Genomic DNA, 22920 nt, shown 5'->3' with positions numbered 1-22920 from the left:
TCGTCATATTCATGGTTTCCTCTTCAAAGTAAACTACCGTACTTATTATTTAACACAAAATGACATCAAAAATTTAACTAAATCACGAGCAGCTAGTTGAGAATATGTATGAACTTCAAATGTCACGACGAACCGTCTTGTTCTGCATATGGATTCAAACCCAGGTCATTGAGATTAACCAAAGATTTCGTGACTGCCGGAAACTAATAGTCATTCCTGACTAGGCATACAGAGAGGGATATACCTCAATTTTAGACAGTATCAGTTAGCAAATATCAAATTTAAATTACATGTTGTTGTTGCGGTCTTCAGTCCAGAGACTAGTTTGGTGCAGCTCTCCATGCTACTCTATCATGTGCAAGCTTCTTCATCTCCCAGTAACTACTGCAGCCTAAATCCTTCTGAATCGGTTTAGTGTATTCATCACTTGGCCTCCCTCTACGATTTTTACCCCTTGCGCTGCCCTCCAATACTAAATTGGTGATCCCTTGATGCCTCAGAATATGACCTACCAACCGATCCCTTCTTCTAGTCAAGTTGTGCCACAAATTTCTATTCACTCCAATTCTATTCAATACCTCCTCATTTGTTATGTGATCTACCCATCTAATCTTCAGCATTCTTCTGTAGCACCACATTTCGAAAGCTTCTATTCTCTTCTTGTCCAAACTATTTATCGTCCACGTTTCACCTCCATACATGGCTTTACTCCATACAAATACCTTCAGACACGACTCCTGCCGATATTAACAAATTTATCTTCTTCAGAAACGCTTTCCTTGCCATTGCCAGCCTACATTTTATATCCTCTCTACTTCGACCATCATTAGTTCTTTTGCTCCCCAAATAGCACAACTCCTTTACTGCTTTAAGTGTCTCATTTCCTAATCTAATTCCCACAGCATAACGCAAACAATTTTAATGGACGGGAATTCCTACCCAGCATTTACTGTTCCTGTTAACGAACTACCAGAGATGTTAAATATTGCTTCTTCACAAGTAATTTACTTGAAATGCCGTGAGGTAAAGCTTTGTGTTGGACAGGGTTTCGAACCCAGAGGCTAATCGGATTGATTTCGAAGCACAATTAACTGTGACATATCGGATTTTCTCGGCAGTAGCTAGATGTTTTAACTGAAATGACGAGACGAAACATTAATTTCTTCCTTCCCAGGACTCCAACCCGGCACCTATCGCTGTTATGTTCTAGAGAAAACGAACGTTAAATATGGGTTTGTTACCCCAGCAGCGACATGTGAGCATGTTTGAACTAGAAATAGTATGACGGAGAGTTAAGTGGTGAATGGGAATCGAACCCCACACATATCGTTGTTGACTACACACAAAGAGACATCAGCTATCGAATTTTTCTCCACCAGAAACTCGGAATAACATCCTTGAACTTAACAGCAGTTCTGTGTCTCACTGGGAGTCAAAAACTTCAGATATCGGTAGTTTTGACAACGAATGAAAATACATTAAAAATTAAAAATTTTATCCACCAGCAGATAGGTGTTCTCATGCTAGGGCTTGGTAGCACACAATGAAAACTGTAGTGCCGGTCCAGGATTCGAACCCATTTACGCGCAATATGTGGATGTGTTGAGAAATCTCCAGTTTTGAACAAACAACAAATTGTAGTCGACCTGTATTGTCACAAAGGGATTAAATTCCGCGTTAAGGACGGTCTGAGTTGCCTTCCAAGTTCAGAACCAATTTTGACGACATACAGAAGCTCCAATAAAAGATGGAATAAATGTCCTGTGACCCAACATAGCGTTTGTTTCGTCACTAGAAATAAATAACTAGTATAAGAGAGGTTACTGGTGATAGAGTTTCTACATATCACCACTCCTGACTTTATTGTGGTTCAACCTAACGTCTACTTGATAGAGAAGGAATACCATGTTTAATGTGAATTTCAGACCACAATGTCATTATCCCTTCTTCTCTTGGAGTAGCCAAAAGAGAATAGATTCTGACTCTCCCTATCAAAAATCGTTGGCAGAAGCTGGAATGGGACCCACACAATAAGTATATGAACCTATCTTCAATCCAACATACCACTAAATTCTCTTCTCTGTGACTCATTTTTCTATCAGAACGCCGTTGCGCCACACTGGATGAGAATTCTGACACACAGGTCCCTGTAGTGGTTTGCAGCATGTTCAGTACATTCATTTACTTGGTTGACCGAATCGCAATGAACTAGCTGCCTCGGCTACACAGTGCATATATTCGACTCTATTTTGTAATCATCGAAATAAAATCACGTAACTGCCACCTACACAGAAATGTCAACAGTGTAGGATGCAGAAATTAAAACAGGAAGCGTTCCTCTCCACTTGAGCTACTCTACTGCGCTATCTGCTTGTTGTTGTGGTCTTCAGTCCAGAGACTGGTTTGATGCAGCTGTCCATCCTACTCTATCCTGTGCAAGCTTCTTCATCTCCCAGTACCTACTGCAGCCTATATACTTCTGAATCTGTTTAGTATATTCATCTCTTGGTCTCCCTCTACGATTTTTACGCTCCACGCTGCCCTCCAGTACTAAATTGGTGATCCCTTGATGCCTCAGAATATGACCTACCAACCGATCCCTTCTTCTAGTCAAGTTGTGACACAAATTTCTATTCTCTCCAATTCTATTCAATATCTCCTCATTAGTTATGTGATCTACCCATCTAATCTTCAGCATTCTTCTGTAGCACCACATTTCGATAGCTGCTATTCTCTTCTTGTCTAAACTATTTATCGTCCACGTTTCACCTCCATACATGGCTATACTCCATACAAATACCTTCAGACACGACTCCTGCCGATATTAACAAATTTCTCTTCTTCAGAAACGGTTTCCTTGCCATTGCCAGCCTACATTTTACATCCTCTCTACTTCGACCATCATTAGTTCTTTTGCTCCCCAAATAGCAAAACTCCTTTACTACTTTAAGTGTCTCATTTCCCAATGTAATTCCCGCAGCATCACCCGATTTAATTCGACTACATTCCATTATCATCGTTTTGCTTTTCTTGATGTTCATCTTATATCCTCCTTTAAAGACACTGTCCATTCCGTTCAGCTGCTCTTCCAGGTCCTTTGCTATCTCTGACAGAATTACAATGTTATCGGCGAACCTCAAAGTTTTTATTTCTTCTCCATGGATTTTAATTCCTACTCCGAATTTTTCTTTCGTTCTCTTTACTGCTTGCTGAATATACATATTGAATAACATTGGGGATAGGCTGCAAAGCTCTCTCACTCCCTTCCCAACCACTGCAGCCCTTTCCTGCCCCTCAACTCTTATAATTGCAATCTGGTTTCTGTACAAATTGTAAATGGCCATTCGCTTCCTGTATTTTACCCCTGCCAACTTCAGAATTTGAAAGAGAGTATTCCACTCAACGTCGTCAAAAGCTTTCTCTAAGTCTACAAATGCTAGAAACGTAAGTTTGCCTTTCCTTAACCTATTTTCTAAGATAAGTCGTAGGGTCAGTATTGCCTCACGAGTGCCAACATTTCTACGGAATCCAAACTGATCTTCCCCGAGGTCGGCTTCTACCAGTTTTTCCATTCGTCTGTAAAGAATTCGGGTTAGTGTTTTGCAGCTCCGCCTTATTAAACTGATAGATCGGAAATTGTCACATCTGTCAACAACTGCTTTCTTTGGGATTGGAATTATTATATTCTTCTTGAAGTCTGAGGATATTTCGCCCGTCTCATACATCTTGCTCACTAGATGTTAGAGTTTTGTGAGACCTGGCTCTTCCAAGGCTGTCAGTAGTTCTAATGGAATGTTGTCTACTGGCGGGACCTTGTTTCGACTTAGGTCTTTCAGTGCTATGTCAATCTCTTCACGCAATATCACATCTCCTATTTCATCTTCATCTACATCGTCTTCCATTTCCACAATATTGTCCTCAAGTAGACCGCTCTTGAATAAACCCTCTGCATACTCCTTCCGCCTTTCTGCTTTCCCTTCTTTGCTTAGAACTGGGTTTCCATCTGAGCTCTTGATATTCATGCAAGTGATGCTCTTTTCTCCAAAGGGGTCTTTAATTTTCCTGTAGACAGTATCTATCTTACCCCTATTGATATGCGCCTCTACATCCTTACATTTGTCCTCTAGCCATCCCTGATTAGCTATTTTGCACTTCCTGTCGATCTCATTTTTGAGACGTTTGTATTCCTTTTTGCCTGCTTCATTTACTGCATTTTTATATTTTATCCTTTCACCAATTAAATTCAGTATCTGTTCTGTTACCCAAGGATTTCTATTAGCCCTCTTCTTTTTACCTACTTGACCCTTTGCTACCTTCACTATTTCATCTCTCAAAGCTACCCATTGTTCTTCTACTGTATTTCTTTCCCCCATTCTTGTCAATCGTTCCCTAATGCTCTACCTGGAGCTCTCTACAACCTCTGGTTCGTTACAAGGCCAGATCAGTCAATCATCCAGACTGTTGCCCCTGTAACTACTGAAAACGCTGCTGCCCCTCGTCAGGAACCACACGTCTCAACAGATACCCCTCCGTTGTGGTTGCACCTACGGTACGGCTATCTGTATCGCTGAGGCACGCAAGCCTCCCCACCAACGGCAAGGTCCATGCTTCATGGGGGTTGGGGTCTCCGAACCGTAATGGACGCTTTATCACAGGTCAGCACGTTACCACAGAGCTAGCGAAGAGGGATGCGTCTAAGCATGCTCTTACAAGGATAGTTGTGACTAGAACTCGTAAACCGCTATTTAAAGGAAGAGATTAGTTGCGATTTCCACGTGCAACGACTTTTCTGGGCTGAAAACCGTAAATTTAGAATTTTTTGTTACACCTCAAGCGATAATAACTCAGATTATTCAATGGAAATTACAGGAAAAATCAAATGAAACTTGAGGCTTAATTCCGTGCACGCCAGGAAGTAACTTGTCGATCACAGAGTTGCCAAACATACCTGGCCTTGTTGCCAAATCTCAGATACAGTACCAGATGGAAGAAGACGAACCGATGTGATCCTACAGCGGGAGGTACAGCTTCTGATTCGCATTACTGTAACTAGGTTTAGGGACTGGAGCGTAGTTCCTAATAATACTGAGAACTGACTGCAAAGTAAGTATCATAAATCAGAACTCTCATAGTTGCTTTTATATTTCTTTCGTAAGTGTACTCAAAACTAAGAAACTCATTCACGGACGTTTTCGTGCCTCGCCGATAGTCAAGCACAACAACCAAATAAAAATAAAAAAAGAATGTGTGTGAAAAGAATGTGTGTGTGTGTGTGTGTGTGTGTGTGTGTGTGTGTGTGTGAGAGAGAGAGAGAGAGAGAGAGAGTGAGCGAGAGAGATAAAAATAAAAAAGAATGAGAGAGAGAGTAAAAAATTGTTGTACAGAAATTGAATCATGGTATGTAAAGAAATCTTTCATTAAAATGACACATTCCACATCATTGCGAAATGTCGTATTCATGATCTATGGAGCAAGTATTAATCTAATCAAATCTAATCTAATCTAATCATATCATATTGCTGACTAGCCATGAAGAGTCATGAATTACCGAAATTTTCGCCAATATCAGCAACCAAATGTAAACTGGAAAATAAAAGACGACAGTTTTTGTAATAAACCAGGACTCCTGCCAAGACCCTTTCGTCCCTGTTAACTAACCACGAAAGATGTCTGTTGTACCTCCATTCAGAAATAACAAAGTGTGCATGCATTTAAAGATGAAGCGCATGATGTTAAGTTCTGTGACGGAGATACGAACCCAACACGTAATCGGATTGTTAACTAAGTAAAATCAAATGTTACATATCGGTTTTTCTTACCAGCTCCTAGTTGTTTGAATCTAAAATAAGGACACAAATTCTTGTGTTTCTGAGCGACAATCGAACTGCACCCCTACCGTCCTTCTTTACCATCCATGAATAAAACTTAAATAACAATTGCTTACTCACCAACAGTAAGATGTGTGTGTGTTTGACCAGAAATGCCGACACCTATTGCGATTGTTTGCAACACATGAACAGACATTAAAAATGGACGCTAATTTTCACTAGCAGGCCGGTGTGCACGTGATAGGGCTTGAAATGAAATTATGAATATTTTTGTAGTGGACCAGGATTCGGACCAGCACGGATTCAAAAAGTACCGTTCTTGTGAAACACAACTAGCTCTTTATTCTCACGAAGTAATGATTGGTATCGACAGCGGAGCTCAAATTTATTACACAATTCTAGAGTTCCAGAAGGGTTTTGACGTTGTGCTTCACAGGAGCCGTCTAATAAAATTGCGTGTCTATGGAATACCGTCTCAGTTGTGTGACTGGATCTGAGATCTCTTCTCGGAAAGATCTCAATACGTAGTGACGGATAAAAAGTCATTGAGTAAAGCAGAAGAGTTATCCAGCATTCCCCAAGCAACGTTATAGGGCCTCTCCTGTACCTAATCTAGATAAAAGATTTATGAGATAATCTGAGCAGCCCTCTTAGATCGTTTACAGATGGTGCTGGCGTTTACCGTCTATTAAAGTCATAAGAAGATCAAAACTAATTGCAAAACAACTCAGACACGATATCTGAATGGTGGGAAAAGTGGAAATTGTCTCCCAATAAGAAAATGTGTGATGTCATTCACATGAGTACAAAATGGTATCCGTTAATGATCGATTACACTATAAATTACACAAACTGAAAAGCTGCTAGTTTGGCTATATACATATGATTTTAATTACGAACAACTTAAGATGAAATGAACATATAGAAAAAGTTGTGGGGAATGCAAACCAAAGACTAAGTTTTATTGGCGGGAAAGGTAATGAGACTGCCTACACTACGCTTGTTCGTCGTCTGCTACAGTACTGCTGTGCTGAAAGGGATAATTGCCGGATATGATTGACGGAGGACATCGAAAATGTTCAGAGAAGGGGAATTCGTTTTGTACTATCGCGAAATAGGGGAGACAGTGACATGAATATGATAAGTGAGTTGGGATGGCATCATTAGGGCAAATTTGTTTTACGTTGCGGCGAGATCTTTTCACATAATTTACATCACAAACTTTCTGCCCTGAATGTAAAAATATTTTATTGTCGCCATCATACGATCATTATAACAAAACAAGAAGAATCAGAGCTCGTTCAGTATAATTTAGGTGTTCGTTGTTCCCACTTACTGTGAGTGAGTAGAACAGTAGAGGAGTAGTCTGAAGATGATTTGAAGGTTCCTTTGCCAGGTACTTAAGTTTGAATTGTAGAGTAGTCATGCAGATGCAGAATCTGCGAATGGGATTATTTTGTGTACGTCATCTTTGCCACTGTCTCTGCGCTATGCCCCTCTCCGTCATTACCTTCTTATAATGCCAGAAGAGCCTCCTTCATCTTACTATCTTCTTCGTTTGCCCATTTTTGAAACACGTCATATATCTGATCGAGTTGGTGATTCATGTGAAAAGGTTTCCGATGTATTATGACCACACGACAGGAATTCATAGACTTTAAACGCGGTACTGTACCAGGAGCTCGGTGCGTTGGACGTTCCGTTTCGGAAATCGTTGGGTCATTCAATATTCTGACATCCACAATGTCAAGATTGTGCCGAGAATACCAAATTTCACGCATTATCGCTCACCACGGACAACGCAATGGCCGGGAACCTTTCACGTGACGACAGAAAGCAGCGACGTTTGCATAGAACTGTCAGTGCTAACAGACAAGTAACACTGAGTGCAATTACCGCAGAAATCCAGGTGGGACGCACGACGAACGTATCCGTTAGGACAGTTAGCGGAATTTGGGCGATAATGGGTTCAGGATACAGACGCCCGACGCGAGTGCCTTTGCTGACAGCACGACATCGTCTACAGCGCCTCTCCTGGGCTCGTGACCATAACTGCTGGACGCTATATGACAGGAAAACCCTGGTCTTGACAAAGAAGTCCCGATTTCAGTTGAGAAGAGCTGATGGTAGGGTTCGAGTGTGGCGCAGACCCCAGGAAGCCCCACTGTACCAGCTGGTGGTGGCTCCTTAATGGCCACTTTTGTGACTTTTGTCACCTTATTGTAAGTTTCCTGTCATGTTTGGGCGAACTACTTTAACCACCACCCACCACGCCCTCGGCCTGCATGCAAGTTAGTTTTCCTCATCGCTGTGCATTCTGTTACTACGGAAGTTACCTCTTCCATGATTAGCGAAGCTACTTCTACTGCGTACTCATACTGTATTAATTTGTTATCCATTTCGGCCACCCCCGTCAGACACATTCACTTGCCGGAAATTTCGTTGCCCAGAGTTTCATGCCAGTGATCCTCATTATCTTGTTTTCCAAAAATTCGTCGATTTTTTTACGTTTACTCCCGACGTAACGTTCTGAGTCGTATGGAAGTTTTTTCCCCATACTATCTCAGACTTAGACGTTCTGTCTTTCAGAAATGGGGGTTTTCGAACTCATTATTTCATGGAAACGTTACCATGATTGTTTGGCATTCGTGTGACGACAAATTGGGGGCGCGATTTGTCTTGTTTTTGAATAGTCCAGAATTCTTCCAAAACATTTTCCTTGAGTTGTGTAAATGCCATATTGGTAGCGGTAGACTAGAAGCTCCATTTCCTTGCATTACCTACTAGTCACATCATTTGGTAGTATTCGTTCATAGTTCTTTATAAAACCTAAGGGGTTCAACCCCCTGTTTCTTCAGTGTGTCATACTTCCCTTCTGTGCTCTGTAGTTTAGGTTTTTGTACTACTAGTGGAATTCTGCTCGTCTTATTCTGTAACTGTTGTTGCAACGATTCCACTTCATTGCAAATATCTCTGGTAGTATATCTGAACAGTCGAAACTGCGCTTCTTATTGATGAAATACCCACATTTATTTTTGCAGAAATTTCTTTTTTTAATACCGGAACTAATATCTGCATCTTTCCATCTATCATCGGCTCAACCCTCTCTTTGATTCGCCATATTTCGGAATCAGATCTAGCTGCGATGTCAGTAACCTGCATCTGAACACCTGATGTGCTGCCGGAAAGTACACCTGGAAATAAGACTCCGAGTTTGATCCGATGGTGGTATGTATCACCGGGGAATGGTAGATGTACTGATAATGGTTTCAACGTCGTCCGCCAACAGATAGCGTAGTGGCATATCTACCAGAGCACCATCGGTGTCTACCCTATAATAGGGAATGCTCACAGCCAGAAGACTCAGTTTAGTGCAAACGTGTAAAACAAGCAGGTAGCTATGTTACGGAATCGCACTCGTGCTTCCTACGTTTGAAGGGGGTGAAACTGTAGTCTTCCGCGTGGCGGGATTAACCTTTCGGAGAACTGTCACCCAGTCAATAGTCAATAGTGCAACGATGCTGGTATCAGTGGTCACGTGAACTTTCTCACACCGGTAGACAAAGTTCTGGATGTCCACGCAGTACAGACGCCCGCCAGGATTGTCGTATTGTAGGGGCAGCAGTGGCAGATCGTGTACCTACCAGAGAACAGTTACGATGGCTTGTCAGGCCAGACGTGTCAACACGAACTGTTTGCGAACCGGTTATTAGCAGTAGGACTATCCCCGTGAAACTGAACGTACTGTGCAAGATGTGGCGCAACTTCCCTGGCAAGCACGATCTCCGGAGTTGTCTTCAGACAAGCACGTGTGGGATGTGATAGATTGAGAAGCGATTTCTGCGACTCGTCAAACAGTGACTCTTACAGAACTACGTCAGCATGTGATGTGGAGCAGGCGTAGCATAACGTATCGCAGGACAGCATTTGCCGTCCGTACGATCGCCCCGATGCCAGAGTCAGGGCCTGTATTGCCGCCTGTCAAGGCTACACCACGCACTAATGTGGTTGTTACCACACAGGCCCACACCTGCTACTCAAGAACAGATTGTGGTATCGGTCTGTACACGCTGTCATTTCATGTACTCCATATACACTGTTGCAACAATAAATCTTGAGTGAACTGGAAATCTTTAAGAGGGTGTACTAATTGTTTTCCGCCAGTGTATTACATTTTCGTAGAATTCATAGATTTATCAAGCTCTATAAAGTGATTGCTTTGTTGTGGCAAAATAGGTAATTTCGTCTTCAGTTTGTCTTCCAGTTTCTTATTATTTTCTTCAAACTAACTAGAAGAATCAGTTTACAATTCTTTCAGATTAGCCTTCATTTCCTTGTTATTTTCTATTAAGTTTGTTGTGAAATAATTATGTAAACCACGCAAATTACTGTTTAACACACCTATATTACCCCTCAGGTGCCTAAACATTTCCCTTATTTTGGTCTTGAAAGGTTGTTGCCCCTCTATTACGCTCTGGTCTAGTAAACTGTTTTTTGGTTCGCGAGTTTCAGGTTCCGTTTGCATATCCACTGGACGTGGAATGCATGGTTCTGACTTCGTACGTCTTTGTCACGGTTTAGCATCCTGTTTCGTTACTCTCTTTCCTGCGTGCTGTTGCGTGAATGCACTCCAATAAATTTTTCCGCTACGTTTTGGAATAATTTTCCGTCACTGTTTTGTAGCTTCACGTCCTTATACTTCATCGAAATCTAGCATAAACATTTTATGTTGTTTAAATACACGCCTATTTGTGCGGATGGTTTGCATCGAAATTTTCCGTTACGTCAGGCTACGTGACTGGAAGTTTTCGAAACATAGTCTGTTCATGCAATTAAAAATTAGGGAAGTCCTGTCACGGGCAAATCGCGCAGCTGGACTTTTTCTTTATTACGTCACAGTTTACGACACAGAGTTTCTTGTAAGTCCTGCCATGAGAGAGCTATGTGTGAGGGAACCCGTGAGATTTTACGTAAAGTCACTTTGTGCTTTTACGTGCCAACTAACTGCTTAAAATCGCTTCACGTTTCTCATTTGACACTTTCAAAAAAACTCATGTTTCTGGTAACAGTTAATCTTATAAATGTGTGTCGGATATATTAATATCGTTTAAATTCAACATGTGTGGTTAAAACTTTTACACTGGATTACGGAAATTATTCTACTGCGACATCGGCTGCTGTACGCGCAGTCGGACACTAGGTGTCGTCTACACAGCCGTGGTCAGTGACCTTGACTGTAGCACAGATTGTAATTTTTGGCCTTCGCAAAAGTGATCACTGTACGCAAATGATTCGCCCTATCACCCACTAGAGTATTTGACTTCTATTTATTTGTACAAATAACAAAATTAATAAAACTTTTCTTTATGAACCGAACCGTGTGCTCACTAAATGGATTGTTATTCAACAATTAAGAGGATTGACTACCATTTCCGAAGGAACTGATGGACGTAGGGACTTGATCGTAAAATTCACCTACTATTATAAAGCCCCTACCTTAAACATAGCACTGCCAACCTTCAGTATCGTTTTGGTTCTGTAAATACATCAATCTATTGAACAACTTATGCCGCAACCGCAGAGAAAGAGATGACTGTGTCTCACCTTAGTAAAGAAATATTATGTCTAGAGTCTCATGGTCGCCAAACTCTGAAGGCTCTACTTTAGTTATAATTAACTTTGAAATTTACTGTGAATTTAAAAGCTAATCTATTTACTGTGATTTGTCCTCAAAACTCTAAGATGGAAATAAAACGTATTAATCCTAATACCACGTTGTGGCAGCCATCTTTGAACTGTTTTACGTAATGAACTACCGAAATTCTTAATTGAATTGTCAACTCTCAATTAGCAAACTTTCGACAACAAATATAAAACTGAAGGCGAAGAAAGCGTAGAGTTTAAATTTTTCATGTTTAAATGTTCTGCATTTGCATTCTGAAGTACAATGTTCTGGAAACATGATTACGATTCTAAAGATCGTAATTTTTATACAAGTAATTATTTGCTGTAAGTCACACAGTTTTTGGTGTAGAATAGTGATGTAATGATCAACTAAAAGTATGATCACTCTTGCTAGTAAACTGAAATGTACAATTAATTTCTGTTATTTCACTTTGCCCTTTCTTGAGTGTTACTACAGGGTTATTACAAATGATTGAAGCGATTTCATAAATTCACTGTAGCTCCATTCATTGACATATGGTCACGACACACTACAGATACGTAGAAAAACTCATAAAGTTTTGTTCGGCTGAAGCCGCACTTCAGGTTTCTGCCGCCAGAGCGCTCGAGAGCGCAGTGAGACAAAATGGCGACACTAGCCGAAAAAGCGTATGTCGTGCTTGAAATGCACTCACATCAGTCAGTCATAACAGTGCAACGACACTTCAGGACGAAGTTCAACAAAGATCCACCAACTGCTAACTCCATTCGGCGATGGTACGCGCAGTTTAAAGCTTCTGGATGCCTCTGTAAGGGGAAATCAACGGGTCGGCCTGCAGTGAGCGAAGAAACGGTTGAACGCGTGCGGGCAAGTTTCATGCGTAGCCCGCGGAAGTCGACGAATAAAGCAAGCAGGGAGCTAAACGTACCACAGCCGACGGTTTGGAAAATCTTACGGAAAAGGCTAAAGCAGAAGCATTTCTTAAACAGGAGATTGGAAAACCGATGGATTGGTCGTGGTGGTGATCATGATCAACAATTCATGTCATGGCCTCCACGCTCTCCCGACTTAACCCCATGCGATTTCTTTCTGTGGGGTTATGTGAAAGATTCAGTGTTTAAACCTCCTCTACCAAGAGACGTGCCAGAACTGTGAGCTCGTATCAACGATGCTTTCGAACTCATTGATGGGGACATGCTGCGCCGAGTGTGGGAGGAACTTGATTATCGGCTTGATGTCTGCCGAATCACTAAAGGGGCACATATCGAACATTTGTCAATGCCTAAAAAAACTTTTTGAGTTTTTGTATGTGTGTGCAAAGCATTGTGAAAATATCTCAAATAATAAAGTTGTTGTAGAGCTGTGAAATCGCTTCAATCATTTGTAATAACCCTGTACATTGAGAATTTTACTTTACTGAAAAAAATGAGGCGACCGGAGTGGCCTAGCGGTTCTAGGTGCTACAGTCTGGAACCGCGCGACCGCTACAGTTGCAGGTTCGACTCCTGCCTCGGGCAGGTTACTTAGGTTTAGGTGGTTCTACGTTCTGGGGGACTGATGACCTCAGAAGATAAGTCAGTCCCATAGTGCTCTGAGACATTTGAAAAAAATGAAAATCTTGCCTTGTGATAGCTTACGTCGTAATATGTGTGATGGTGGCTGCGTCATCAGAACGGTAGCGATCTATGAACTCTTCACGTGTCTGATAAATTAAAACATGCCAAGCTACATGACACTTCCCAGAGCCATTGTTGCAGCAGCCGCCATGGCTCACAGGTTTTCACAGCGTCATAAGTCCGGAAATTATTCTATCCACGACTTTATGATTTCAGAGTCGTCTTCACAGAGTGTAAGTGAAAAGTCACACCACTTAGATGAAGGTTAGACGCACTATGTAGCACCACAACAATTTTACATACGCGGCAGCCACAAAGCGCCTTCACTACTCAAGGTTTCGTAACTGTCTGCCTTACCTCTCCAATTGTGCTTGTCACAACGGTACACACCAAGCCTATCGTCCAATCCGATTCCTTCAATTTTGCGGTATTAATTTTACTTTTAATTAACTTGGTGTCTAAATCTTTGGAGTAAGGCCGTCGCTTACAATTAGAGAATAGATGTTACATCTTTTCATCATTTTAAATAAAAGCACATGTAAAAATTAATACACTTTACAAGAATCCAAAGATGCATCTATTGCGAACCTCCACACATTGTCTCAAGATTAATCAATAGCTGTATCGAAAGCGATTTTAAAGAGAAATATTTTTAATGTGTTTGAGTATAATTGTTCCGTTACAATGGTCAACAAAAGAAATGCAGTTGCTCAACGAAAATAGGAAGTGAGTAATATTCAGGGAATGACAGGAATACAATAATATAAATCCCTTAGCAATAAAATAAATACGAAGTGCGGGCCAGCCAAGGTGAAATGGCTGCAGGATAGAGGTGTAGAAATCAAAAAATAAATTATCGTCGGGATGACTTACTCGGCATACAGAAATGTGACAAGAACCTTCGATGAAATTAAAGAGTGGTAACATTAAGAGCGAAATGTGAATTTCTATGTTAAACGCAGAGGAGAGAGCGTGTAGGTTAACGGAGTAAGATGAAGTCCTTTATGATAGGAAGGAAATGTCTGATGAAATGATAGAAGAAGAAATTGTAATCGATATGGAAACCTTAGCGGATCCAGTACTAGAGTCAGAATTTGAAGAGCTCAAAGAGATCAAGAAGACCTGAGACCAAATAAGACAGAAGGGATAGATAACATTTCAACTGAATATCTGGCAACGGAACATCGGGCATTCAAAAAAATTACATCCACACAATTCCGAAGATGGCAAGGGCAGAAAACTGCGAGAAATCTCAAACAATAAGCTCAACAGCTGTCGATTCAATTTGCTGACAAGAATAATGTACAGAAGAACGGAAACTGAAGTTGAGGATCTGGTAGATTACCACCAGTTTGGCTTTACGAAAGGGAAAGGGACTAGAGAGGTAGTTCCAACGTTGTTCTTAATAATGGCGATAAGAATGAAGAAAAATCAAGACACGCTCAAAGAATTTATCGACGTAGAGAAAGCGTTTCACAATATAAAAAGGCAAGGGATGGTCGAAATTCTGAGAAAAGTAGAAGTAAACTATAAGAAAAGATAGGTAACAAACAACATGTATAAGAACCAAAAGGGCCAATAAGACTGGGAGGTCAAGAACGAAGTGTTCAGATTAAAAAGGGTGTAAGGAAAGGATGCAGTCTTTCATCACTATTGTTCAGTTTACATATCGAAGAAGCAATGACGGAAATAAACTAAAGGTTCAAGAGTGAGATTAAAATTCAAGGTGAAAGGATGTCAAAATATGGTGTATGTAATGAACAGTCTAATGAGTACAGAATTTGAATTGGGAGTGAACAGGGAAAAGGCAAAAGTAATAAAGAAGCACAGGAATGAGAACAGCGAGAAACTTTACAGCAAAATTGATGATCGTGAATTAACTCGGAAGCAAAATAATCTACGAAGAACGAAGCCAGGAGGACATAAAATGCGAACAAACACAGGCAATGAGGGCATTCCTGGCCAAGGGAAGTCTACTGGTATCAAGCATAGGCCTTAATTTGAGGAAGAAATTTCTGACAATATACATTTGGAGCACAACATTTTATGGTGGTGATCGATAGACTTACAAAGGGTTATTTAATGCTAAAAGTTGTCCAGAATTACTGTTTGGTGTTTTCTGTCAGTGTGGTCCTAGAGAACATATTTGTAGGATGATAATGAAACTATATAGTTGAGACGTTCCCTGGAAACAACGAATTAACGTACATTAAGTCGATTTTCCGTTTCCTGCAGTAATTGCATCTGTACGAACAGTCTTTGTGCTCACAAATTATTATTAGCACCGGACAGACGCAACGCTCCCTACAATGATTTGACGGCCGTGCTGCTCCAAGTCGTTGTTCCAGCGACCCCAATACCAACTAGAAAACTCCCACGCCACTTTATCACTGTATCACTGTGCAATGTGCTGAGACGTATTTGTCAGAGACGGGATATCCGTAAAGTGGAATTTACGTTTTCCAACGTCACATAGAAAGTAAACAGTGACTGTAAACAAAATATGGGAAGTGATTGTGATCGTATATCCAGTACGGAGTGTGATTATGAGAGCCACCTAACTGGAAGGAAACGAAAAATTCAGGAACTGAGGCGGAGAAAGCGGTCGCGAAGAAGAAGAGGAATTCAGGACAGTGTTATGTTTCGCCGAAAATCAGCAAGGAAGTCTGTTGTAAGAATATTAGAGTCAGTAAGAAATGCTGTGCGAAGGAATCTTATCTAATAATATGCCCAACAGATCAAGAAGAGATCCTTGAATGATTTTGGGCTTTAGGTGACAGCAACACTAATGATACGTTCATGTTAAACTTAACTGAAGAGAAAAAACCGTCCAGAACATCTAATACAGTAGATCTGTCAGAATCCTAAACCCACATTTATATATCATCCAAAATGCAACAATAGTAAGACAGTATCCTCTAAATCCCTATTCCAAAGTATTTTGCAAGTTACCGAGAATCGTTTGAAGACAATTCTAAAGGCGGTGACTGCTACTGCTCTTACAGTAGAAAACAAAAGAGGGAAGGTTGTCAAGGCAAGCCCCAAAGGAAATATTTTGACAACTATTACCATAGTGTTAAACAGTTATTCACTTCGTTCAGAGATCATTTTCTCCATGAAATGAATAGGTACTTCATATCAAGTATAAAACTTATACGCTCTTTAGGAAAAATAGTCTGTATCGTTTCGAAAGTCAAAAACTGATACTTGTGATTTTTGTCGGGAGTGTGAAGCTATATTGAATGTCAGTGCAAATGATTCTAGTAGAAACGTTTGTGAAAAACACAAAGTAAACGCTGCGGAGTACAATAAACCCAAGGACAAGTATTTAAGGTAGGCCAAACTTGACAACACAGATACCTTAGTGATAGAGTTTGACTACGCGCGGAACATGCCACAGTCTAAAGTGAGCATTACTGCGCAATTGTATAAAAGACTACTGTGGCTCTATGTATTTAATGTTCACTGTCACAATGACCAATCAAGTACATTTTATTGGTATCTCGAATGCTCCGGGAAAAGGTTCAAATTCTATTTGTTCCTTTTTATATGACTTCATAAGTAGAAAACTCTAGGCGCCAAACAATATTAACACTATTATACTTCTAGTGGATTCGTATGGAACACAAAATAAAATATGAGCGTGCTACGATTTTGTACTTTGCTTTCAAAAACAAACAACGTAACCATCGAATTCGTATCTCCAATGCGACCGTAACTTCGTCTTATATGGAAAAATGCCAAGGAATATTGACAACATTGAGACTGTGCCCCAATATACTTCAGTGCTTCAGAGCTGCAGAAAGAATCCTGCACCCTTTGAGGTGATGAAAGGAGTGGACCTTATGAAAGAATGGGCGTCACCTTTATCACCATACTACGGCACAGAACCAAAAGGAAAGACACTACCTGGAAGATAGAAATGTGTCACTTTGTATGACAACGGAAACTCATTTTTCGACTCGTTTACTAATACGGGAAAATTCAGTCTTCCCAAATAAAGAAACGAGGATGTACATTGCCAGTGCGGAAGACGGACATGGCGATGACGAAGACGTCTCGTCCTAAGATTACGAATGCGAAGAAGAAAGATATCTTCGCACTACTGAAGTTCTTTCGAGACAACAGTGCAGAAATGCTGAAAATATAGTCGAAGGTTATGCATCTGCGGCAGCCAATGACTTCCCAGGATGCGAAACAGACACATGATCGGTAGTAACCACTCATAGACTGTTGCAGGTCGTTGTTGAGAGCGGTATTGTGTTCTGTATATGTCTGTAATTGAATAAATGCGTTTCTCTCACTTTGTAAATGATTATTTTAATACTAGGTTTAGGATGTGTTATGTTCGTTGGTAATTTTAAGCTTGAGGGATCTGCCAGATCCATCCTTTGGTTGAGGGCAGTAAATGCAAATATATTTAAATTTAAGGTCGAGGGGAGAGAAAGCAAAGGAAAGGAAATGGATTGCTGATCTCACTGCACCACACGTAACACAATGACATGCGTACCCTCGTGGACTATCTTGCCACGTCTGCCTGCCGATCCACATTCCCACTGTGCGCCACCTATCCACAGTCTCTGCCCACTTCCTCCATGTTCGCTACTGTCAGATTCTCGCTTGTTGTCGGACGTATCTGTTCATTTGCACTGAAGTAGGTTGATCCACTGCCCATCTAGGTGTATCAATTATATGAATGCGTGGTGTCTCTTCTTTCGGACAATTTCGAAACAACAGACACTACACATCCATATAAGTAAATGTAATGATTGCTTTAACAAAGGTTCGCCGGTTTTATTTGGCTTCTGTCTCATACCTGTTATTAATGGATCAGTTGTCAGTAGTAGTCTGTTTATTATGTCCGGACTGCGTTCTTCTTATGACAATCTCCTGGCAAAAACATTTGTCTCTTTCTCTGCTTATTTTGGACCTCAGCTGCTTCTTCTGATAAACTGCCTATGGGTAAGAGGGCATGTTCATCGATAGTTGGGTCATGCACCAAAATCTTGTGCATAGTGGGAGGCATAAGATGCCAGAGATATACATCAACATATAGTGTTGCTGTTTAAACAGTAAACGCAGAAAATTTGTCTATCTTATGTCCACTGGAAATACCTTTCAGAATATACCCGAATCGATAGATGAGTTGCAGAATTATATTTATTATTTCTGCTCATGTTTCGAGGTCTTCAAAAAATCTTCTACTGGTATTTCCATAATTGGTATTTCCATAGTCTTGCTCGTGAACATTTGTAGTTAATCCCAATTGATTTCTAAACGTTTCTTGTGTGGCTTTTTTCCTATCTTGAGCAAGGTTCTTTTTCTTGAGCTGATTTGCCACTTCTTGATGTTTATTTTATAGGGAAATTATAACAACAATCCGAAAATTCGGGCGTAGAGTACAGAAAGGCGCAGCTGAAGAGCTCCTGTATTTACATCTTTGGTTGCTGAATTTGAAGTACCCTTGTAAATGTAGCATCTCATTCTCGATGCTGACTCTCTTGCTGCATTACAGACCTTTGCATCTACCATAGTAATCGGCAATGTGTGGTTTCAAACTTTTGTGTAAACTGAATTCGCTGTGATCCACCACAACCCCGTTTAGAGATAAGAGATAAATAATCATTTGGAAGATCATGTAAATCCTCTTCCAAATATAACATTAATCCTTCACATCTGTGATTAGTCAAGGCTTGTAGTTGAATGTCATGTGGCAGTCACAGGGTGCCTCTTGAAGGATGCTGTAACAGGGACAGACCTCCTTTCCAGTTGTTCGGACTATTTCGTATTGTTTCTTGGCAGCGAAGCTTCCTCAAAATTTGACAAGGCTTGGATATGTGAAGTATTTTTTCTTCTTGTAAGCTTCTATGACTCTGATATAGGGCTTGTCTGTATTTAGCTCCTCGCGTAGTAGATGAAGTACTGTCTTCAATTACTTTGGAAACCTTGCCATTTCCAGATTCTCGGAGCTTCATTTGACTTGCATACGTTAATACTGCGATTCCAAATTTCTTTCGCAGTACCTGTGTCTTATGCATTTTACTGCATTCGCTCAACTCTTTGAACGATTTTGGTGGCCTAGCAACTGAAGTTATGCAACATGGGATTTCAGTGGTACCTTGTAGCTAATTACGGTTTTTTTTGAGAATGTGCTATTAACTTTCTGTAAACAATGCCATCATTTCTTTAATTGGGACTTTGATGAAGACAGTTTATGTTTAAAACGATTCTTTTCTTAATCAGGGAAGGCAGGAACTGATGATATACAGTTTTCCATAAAGTCCAAACTTTTTAGAAACTCTTCCTCAGAACATCTCTTCATAAGGTCATAGAGGCGCTTTCTTATCATAATTTTGACTTTTGAAGGACCTAGGATAAAAACAAAATGCTTTCAGAATTCATTTCGTAGATGACGTTTTGTAGAAGTGGTAAGCTATTAACGTAAAAGAATCGTAGAAATTCAAATTGCAGTACACAGCGGCTGCTTTTTTTTAAATTTCCAGTAAAGGAATGATTTTTCTGTCATACTGTATTAACACATTTGTAAGGAAGCACCCTGAAGTATAACAAAAATAATGATTACTGATACAAGTAATAAATAATACGTCTAAAAATAATTATAAATAACGGTACGTACCCGGATCTTCGGAATTCATACTGCTTTTCACCACAATTCAAGTAAAAACACACTTTAACACATTCAAAGGCGCAGGGTGATTTCAAACCAGTAGAGAAGCTTCAGATGCACCGCAAGCGAGACGCAGATACAGACTAGGTCCACAGCGTATCAGTGGACAATAAGCAAATGACACACTGCCTCAGCAGTGCCTCATCTGTCAGACTGTCGCAAGAAGTTATGCACGAATCAGTTGGGTATACGCCCTGCGAGGCAATCTATGGAAGGCACATGAACTGCCCGTCTGAACTCGATAAACCCCCAGCTAGAGCAAATATGAGTGAGGTAAATGGATTGATCTGCAGTCTTAAGCCATTCTGGAAACAGGTTAAGCAGAGACATGTAAAGCTACTCAAACTAAGTTCCAGTGAATTAACAATAGTGCTACACTTCCGCAGAGTAAACCCGATGATCCTGTGTTGCTCTGAAATTAGTAGTAAGAAAGGGAAGAACTAAACAGTTCACTCGTCAGTATGAGGACCATTACCCTGGTTTACGGGTGACATCCCTCGTAAACGAGGAGATTCAATTGTCTGATCCTACTGTGATAGTTCATTTTGACCGGCTTAAGCCGTACCAAGGCCCGGCTGTGCCACAGCCAGCTGTAGCACCGAGAACTGCTCCAAGCAAACGTGTTACTGCAATAAAAGTAAATAAAATGAAGGAAAAACCACTGCCTGTGTCTCCTCATTACTCATTAAGAAATAGGCACCCCTATGCCAGAAGGTCTGGGGACTAGGTTTGTTCTGTAAACAGAAAAGAAAATACATAGTTAGATTAAGTAGAGAATAAAAATGTGAGGAATAATTTATGTACAGGTATGACGAAGGGAATAATTTGTGTACAGGTATGACGAAGGGAATAATTTATGTACAGGTATGAGGAAGTCTGGAGTACCAGAATGCATTGTTATTTGAATTGTGTGTACAAACATGTGTCAGACAGACAGTTTTAACTGCAATAGACAAGTATTCTGCACCTAAAATGATAGAAAAAGACGCTTGAGCCACTTTATCACATGTAAGTGCTCTATGCTGTAGAATAAGTTGTAGTTTTAAGGATTAGTATCTAGAGCAGTGGAAAATGCTCTGTGCTGTTTTAAAGGAGAAAAGGAGTAAAGTGACGATCTATTGAATAGTAAAATTTGTTACAGTTGTGGCAATTTGTACCAAGTAGTCGAGAAAAAACTGTGAAGGTACTATTAGGCCCTTGGGAACATTAGCTGCCGAGTCAAACGGATAGCAACTGTTAAACCATGAATGACCTAGACTGTATGGAGCAAAGCTCCGTACTGAGGAAGATAGGTTTTCACAAGCGTTACTGCGTTTTTGCCATTTGGTTTAAATAACTTTGAATTGAACACAATACAATTTTGTTACAGACAAATATTAGATAGAGTTGTTGAATATAATCAAAACAGATTAGTTGCTCAAGTGTTACGGAGTGCCTTCCGCATGCTTTCCAGTAATTTATTTCACAATAACACTTAGGTCCTATATGAGCGTTATCTAAGTGACTGTGTACGCTCAGAGGATATTAATTATTTTCTGGTAGGAAGTGTACCGATTTTAAGTTTCATGTAGTTCTCAGTGAAACCCAACAAATTTATTATAATGAACTGGTTGAATAAGACTCATCCAGGAAGAAAGGATGCTAGCTTCCACACTGGTTCCACTGACATATAGCAAGCTTGATACTATACCACTGCACAGTTAAGTATTCATTCCAAGTTAATGGACTACCCAGCCAAGCAACGACCTATTGGACACAGTAGAACGTCGACAAATTGGATTACATTGCTGAATTGGTATATTTCATTAATCAGATATGGAGACAGCAACATCTAAATGGCAGCGTCAGTTAGGAAGACTTACAATTAAATCGAAGTACAGTCGCTGAAACAACTACTGCTAGGTAAAGTAATTACACTTGCTCAAATTATTTAGAAAACCGATTCTGAAGAGGGTGACATAATTGTCATTCACTTTACACTCTTTTAACGAGTTGTTTTGCAAGGAATCAATTTAGATCAATTTTTCCACACTCAATAATCCATGTCTTTGCAATAATAGGAACATGCTTTTGAATTAGAGAGTCAACCAGGGTAAGTTTACTTCTGCCAGTCCTAGGGATGTAGTAAAGTACCATAAGGAATTTTACGAGAATATGTATCGCGCTATTCACCCATGGATTACCTAGAGAACATCATAATGATATCCCGCTAGGACACAGTAACCGAGTTATATGCTGAGAATACCAATAAATTTCGTGAGGGACGCCACACAGGTACGTCACACCGAGCGAGAATTTCTACTGCGCGGGTTTTCCCTTTCCCCGTCCGTCTGCTTAGCTGAATGTTGGGTTACCGCCCTCTGTAATAAAAATAAATAAATAAACTGAGTTAATGGAACGGCGATGAACTGGAACAAGCTTTACAGGACAAACGCCCCGTACAAGTAGAACAAACAATCATGAAGAAAATTAGGTCAACCAAAAAAAGAAAAACGGTAACGTGCTTGCCTCCTATGCAGCGGGCACGGGTTCGATTCCCAGTCGGGTTGGAGATTTTCTCCGCTCATGGACTGGGTGTTGTGTTGTCATGATTTCATCCTCATCACCGGAACGAGAGTCGCCCAATGCGGCGTCGACTGAAATAAGACTCGCGCTTGGCGGCCGAAGTTCCCTGGATGGGGCCTCCCAGCCTACATTGCCACACGATCATTTCATTTTTTTCTCCCTTCTCTATCGCAAGTCGGCCATCATGAAGCGTGTGTTCTTCACTCGGAATGTAGCCAATCTCCACACAATGGACGGCGCGCGTATTTGTTTGGCCACGCCGTACGTTCGCACATGTGCGACTACGAGGAAAACAGACTGTGAAGAACCTTTAAGTCACCCTGTTTGTTATCCATGCCTAATACTACCACCCGATAGGAAAAACACGAGTTTGATTGCATTACAGTGACATCGTAACGTTCTTCTTAGAAAAGAATAAAAAATAAATAGTAAAAGGTAAATATTTAATTTTGAACTAGTCACAAATTTACAGTTATGTTCAACACTTAGGCATCAAATTAATAGCTTGTTTTACTGTCGTGTACCGAACAAACTATTCATGGCTCATTTCAGGGAACG

The sequence above is a fragment of the Schistocerca americana genome, unplaced genomic scaffold, assembly GCF_021461395.2.
Source record: "Schistocerca americana isolate TAMUIC-IGC-003095 unplaced genomic scaffold, iqSchAmer2.1 HiC_scaffold_36, whole genome shotgun sequence".
Taxonomy (NCBI): Eukaryota; Metazoa; Arthropoda; class Insecta; order Orthoptera; family Acrididae; genus Schistocerca; species Schistocerca americana.
Note: the sequence above shows the minus strand (reverse complement) of the source record.